This window comes from Austrofundulus limnaeus, unplaced genomic scaffold (genome assembly GCF_001266775.1).
Source record: "Austrofundulus limnaeus strain Quisiro unplaced genomic scaffold, Austrofundulus_limnaeus-1.0 Scaffold1, whole genome shotgun sequence".
In the NCBI taxonomy this organism is placed as follows: Eukaryota; Metazoa; Chordata; class Actinopteri; order Cyprinodontiformes; family Rivulidae; genus Austrofundulus; species Austrofundulus limnaeus.
In genome coordinates, this window is record NW_013952403.1 from 7,939,776 (window position 1) to 7,946,213 (window position 6,438).

Here is a 6,438-nt window from a genome sequence, read left to right on the forward strand (position 1 = left end):
ATGATCGTCTTTCTCATCTGTGTGTTTCTGTCAGCTGCTGTGTCTTCTGTCCAGCTGGTCTCTCAGTGTTTGTCTCAGGGACAGATGGAGGTGTCCTGCTCCTCTGAGGGAGGGGACAGTCCTCAGTACAGCTGGACTCTGGATGGACACACACTGACAGACTCTGAGCTGCTCTCTGGAAACAAAGAGACAAACATCATCGTTCTGAGACAAACYGTCTCAGGACGTCTGATCTGCTCAGTCAGGAATCATGTCAGTTATTTGTCCAATGACACTCAGATATCTACCTGTGGTGAGTGAAAACAGAATGAAACAAACAATTTGAACATTTTGAGGCAGATCTTTAAGATTATAAATTATAATTCTATTTGCTAACAGGATTTATATTCATTTTCTGCACTTCTAATGGGCCACAGATATCTGAGTGGGTGTCTAAATAAAATAGTACCTTGTGTGTCAAAAAGATAAAACCTACAACTAATCCTCACAGTGCTGTGGGTAAGGAGAAAGTGWAAATAAAAACAAACAGCTTCTCCTCCATACAGTATTTACTCACTTTTTTATAAAGTGTGACTTCCATCAGTGATTGGCCCATTTGTATGCAACAACTCACTCAATGAAAAAAAAAATAGCTGTGCTGTAACGAATTCATCAAATTTTTTCTCTTTCTTTCTGTCTTTATAACAGACTCACCAAACCCACCAGGCTGGTTTCCAGTACTGATCGGCGTTCTCTCTGCACTACTACTGCTCTTAGTTGTCGCCACAGCAGTCATCTGTGCCAAGAGGAAAAAGAAAAACAACAAAGGTATATTCCCACTCACTTTACCTATTGCTGTTAGAGGAGGATTGGACCCAACACTGCAGACTGAATGCAAAGATCTCAAAAAAAGTCTTGAAGATTTAATATTTCAAAAACAAATAGTCAAATTAGATAAAACATCAAACACCAGAGTATAAATGAACAGGTGCTGACTGGGAACATGTATAAGASAGATTTTTGCAAATTGTCATATGTCTCCTCTGTATTTGTGTAATGAATATCTAGAAAAAGTATAAATATTTGTAACCACAAGCTTAGAGTCTTGGAAAGTGATCATTTTAAGTACTTTGATGCAAAAAACATGACATTTTACATGAAATTTTAATAATTTAATTCAATTCAAATTCGAATTCAATTCAAAACTACTTTATTGATCCCAGAGGGAAATTTGGTAAAGGGGCAATATTATGTGTTTCTCAGGCATATTTTTAAATACTTTACCACGATTAAGTATTTATGACACCTTTAGTTGTTATTAAAATGCTGTTTTTATGTTTAAATAGAAAATAAACTTCTCTTCACTTCCACTTCTAAACACCTAGAAATTGGCCTCTGTCTCTTGTAGAACCACCTTCCGCTTCTGTCCCACCCATTTCAGCATGGGCGGGTTCACGTGTGCGCTATGATAGAGTTTACTTGGCATCTGAAAATACATTTCCTCAAAGGTATTTTGAATTTGAAAATAGCTTCACTGAGTGAGAAGTAGTGTTAGCTCAGCAGACAGTTTCAGTTTCACTTTCAGTTTCACTCGTTTACTTTGTTACTGCCGAGAGCCTGCAGGAGTCATGGGCGAGGTGTGTGGGGTGGGGAGGTGTGCTCCGTGATGAGGAAGCTCGGCTTGGAGACACATCTCCTCCTCTGGGATGTGTCACATCCCAGAGGCGGAGATGGTCCCAAAAGGCGGTTCTAGTCCCAACCTGTCGTTTTTGCTCCCCTGCCTGCTGCCTCAGGACACTACAGGATTTCTCAAACATGCATGAATGAGTCAAAGTAAGACTTTGGGCATGTTTTTGATGAGAGGATAACATTATAACGTGATATAAAACTCAAAAAAGTTGACTTTACATGATGTAGCCCCTTTGAGCTTCATTGAATAACAAGTAAGTTCACTGATTTAACATAATAAATTGGTTGAACAATGGTTGAGTAAGTCCTCTGGACAAGTTTTTCCTTGTTGACAAAACGTTTCGACCATCAGATTGTCAGGCTCGTGGTCCTCTTTTGCATTTGACTGGTTTTGATTTTCATTGTTAACTTCTTATAAGGCTGAGTTTATCTATAACTCCTCAGTTCCTTAGCAAGGACCACGCCGTGGTATGAGTTTAAATATTTGATTGAAGAAAGGGGTCGAGGGGTGGTGGGGGTGAAGGAAGGGGTYGAAGGGTGGGATGAATGACGGGGCGTCTGGGGAGGTACATTGAAGGAGGCTTGAGGAGAAGACTCAGAGTGGGGCATGGTCTCCAGGAAGAATACTTTTTCCTGAGCCTGCTTTGGACCCCMCCAGCTGGAACCTGAAAAGGMACGGATCAGGAGGCAGTTTGAGGTAGGAGGTGAAAGAAAGATGTGGAGATGAAGTGATGAGGAAGAGGTGAGGAAAGGATGAAGGAATGGGGAGGGGATGAAGGGATGGAGGGATGAGGAAGGGATGAATGTAATATTAGTAGGTAGATAATAATAGTGRTAATATACTTTTATATTGATGTATAAAAGCATATTAATGAACTGTTTAACCTAGTGGACCAGTACCAAAAGTGGTATGAAAGTGAATGTTTCTTCTCGTAAAGTTAACACTTCAATTCTAGAACATCTGAGAAAATATTTATTCAAAAGAAATTTCTGTAGTATTACTACGATATACTTARTACAAACTACTGTCACACCCAAAACAATAACTATAAAAACCATAGACTGATCAGAAATATTTTACATGCCAACTAGTTTTGTAGAAAGTGATCAGTTAATGTGATCAGACATAACATTTTAAAATATGATGCTCCATTCTCACTTGGTCCATTTTACCTGATGGTCTATTTGAGCAGAATTCCTTTAATATTTGACTCGTGTTTCTCCTCTTTTCTTTTCAGCGGTGGAGGAAGACGGCCAGGAGCTGACCTACAGTGACATCAGAGTTGTGAAGAAGCGAGAAAAACGTGTGGAGCAAAAAGTGGAGGAGGAGGTGGAGTACGGACAAGTCAAGGTTTCTAACACACCTCATCAGTTTGACGCTGTAGCAAATGATTGTATGTATGCAACAGTTAAAAAAGACTGAAGTGATCTGAATGTTCAGAAAACCTACCTGAACAAAGACTGCACTTCTCATGTCMGAKACAGAGAGGAAATGAAMCAAAGACAAMTAAACATCAKTCACGTCAGCAAAAGACCTTTAATATACWTTTGTTTATGTTAGCATCATGGCTAATTTACCCTAATGTCACAAACCTGAATGAATTAAACTTTTATTTATATGTGTATTCATCTGTGTGTATTAKGTACCAGGTGAAAAAGAAATGACTTAGATCCTGTCTTGTTTAAAAAAATTGTGGGGTGGGGGGGTCAAGGAGCTGAGGAAAGGGTCAAAACAAAGAACCAGAACAAAACACAAAGATCACAAAGCATAGAAAATAACTCATCCATCTTTTACCTGCTTCTTCCTTTCAGGGTCATGGGGGGTCACTAGTTCCCATATCCAACAGTCACTGTGTGAGGGACGGGGTACACACTAGACAGGTTGCAACTCAGTTACAGGGCCAAGAAAATAATAGTGGTAACCAAACAACGAACCTAAAAATAAAGACATCAGAACTACCAAAACATAACCCCAAATAAACCCCACAAATCCTGATATCCCATCATAAAAAAAACAAGACTTTTGATGTTTTGAGGGTGGAGAGAACCTGGACACGAGGCTAAAACAAACAAATGTCAGTGCAACAAGACCAAAGACAAAATGGATGGACAGGTGGATGACCCAGAGCACATCTAGGCAGAAGAGTTTAGACAAACGGCCCAGTGYGAGTTCAGGAAGGAGACAGGTTTCAGGTGGACAGCCCAGGACACGTCCAAACAGATAACCCAGATCARCCCGAGACCTCAGATAGACGGCCAGGGAATCTTCCAGATGGGCATGTTTTGTTCTGTTTTGAAATCTATGGTTACTTCCTTGTGTCAGGATGTGGTGCTCAGTCTGGCCTCATTGGTGACATGAAACTGTCTTCCACAGCCTCATGTTTCTTACAAAATTTGACAGTTTCTCGCCCAGCTTTAAGCCACAATGTTTTTTTTTTCAGTCACTGATAAATTCATAGCTTGCACATAAAAAAAAATCTGTAGCATCTGCTTCTCAGCATAAATAAATACATCCTTACTTTAAAATAATTCATTAAATCTTCTGACTTTGTGCAAGTGTACCACAAAATGATGCTGTTTGGTGWTTTCATCCAACAGAGATATTTTTGGTCATCTCTCTATGCATTATATAATATATCTATATATATTCTTTATGGTATTTTTTCTATAACTGTCTAAATGTTTTGCATCTKTAACAATGATAATTTATCTCTCTTTGTGTGTACAGCAAGTTGTGTCAGCTAATAACTTCAATAAATTAAATAAAAAGCCATACTTTACTGTTTTAGTTTGTTTTAAATCTGAAAACAGTGTCATACAAGTTTTGTTTCAAACAGATGGTTTAATAAACTCCATAAAATGTAACTCTTTTGGGTAAAGGATGCACATCGTCTAACATCTTTCATGCCAGATCATCAAAGACAAGAAGGGGTGGAGTTTTCACGCATTACTGTGAGATCTCACACAATCTGTTAGCGTCTGGAGTTTGTGTTGTGAATGACGCAACTAGAACTGCAACTAACTTTAGCTTATCTGTAAAACTAAACAAATTTATTTGTATGTGTAAGAAACACGTGTGTCTGGTTGCAGAAGCTTAAGCAAAAACTGGTCTTAATAATTATACTGTTCAGTGAAGACACCAATGGGAGAGGAGAAAAKAATATGTTTAAAGCTGTTGCTTTTTGTAGACTAATTGTTGACCATGATGCGTCATCTTCCCTTTTTATTAATCTGCATCTGCATCAGCATGTGCGGAGATCTTTTTTAGAAATAGCAAGCAGTGTTCACAGCAGGGCGTATTTACACGTTTGAACGTTTTAAGTGTAAAGAGACATGAAAGCTGCGGTTGGACTGTTAAAACCTCTATGGTTGTGCACTGTTTTGTATGTTATATTTGACATATTTCTACAGTGGTATGAGAAACATTAGAAGCGGTAAGAAAGTATCCATGATGTGGAGACTGTTTGGACAGGAGTTCTTTTAGTTGTTGAATATTTGAAGCAGGCTTCATGATGATAAATAGCATGTTATGTCATGACTGACTTCATGCTGAATGAGGTTTTTCAGTCCGCTCTTGTTCTACAAGATCTACCTGTCATAATATGATGTTTTAGAAAACCTATGCCAACGTATGAAAATTTTGTCCAACACTGAAGATGATGACATTATTTAAAAAAAAATCTACTGGAAGCTTCTTTTGAACATATACATAAATTGCAATGACAATGATTAGATTGAATATCTATCTTATAAAAGTCATTTATTCATAACAAAACTTTCACAAGTCAGCACAAGTTGTGTAAGACCTTACAGTGTGACAGGTCCTTCAGACGAGTGGCTTTCAAACCTTTTTTTGCTTCCCACAAAATAACAGTTGCAGACACTTGTGACCTCAGATATTGTGTATGTCTACAAACTTTGGTAATAACTTTGTTAAACTGGAGTAACAACAATATAAACAAACCTAATAATGATACTAATTGCATTAATTTATGTTTGTTAAAAAATGCTATAAACATGGTGAAAATATTACATTAACATTTTTTTGCATTTAAATTGATGTCTGGAAATCATCTGGGGACCCTCACTTGATGTTTTGTGACCCACAAAGAGGTCCCGATCCCAACTTTGAGAAGCACTGCTTTAAAGAGCCTGCAGGTAATGATCTAACGTGAATGAGCACTTCTATGATGTGTGATTAGTACTTTATATTAAAATGTCAGTTTTTATATAATCTTCTGATATACAGTTAACCACCTCATGTTCTTCATTGCAGCTACCTTACAGATACTGATTCAAATTACATCATGCAATTTCTGCTATATTCTAGTAAAATGGCTATTTTGAAATTTTCAGCTAACAACGACCTGTCAAAAATTTTAATGTGATCATTTTTACATTTTGACGAAGTCATCATCGTGGGTTAAAACAATTCTGAATCACAGCTTAAAAAAGAAAAACAGAAATAAAGGCATCATCAGTTGATAAATGATGGGCTAAAGAATCAAACTCACAAGCACACAGGCAGAGACACACACTTTAGAAATTGTGTAATTAAAATGAAATAAATTAAATAAAAAGGCTCTCAAGTCACACATGCAAAGTTAACCCTAACTCTAAGCACAACCAGTACATTCCTAATCATAATCTAAACCGTATACTGTAGGTGTTTATACCACAATAGGTCCTAAAAAGGTAGCAAAAACGAGGTACACACACAGGTTTGTTTTTATATCCCCATGGGGACATCCATCCATCCATCCATCCATC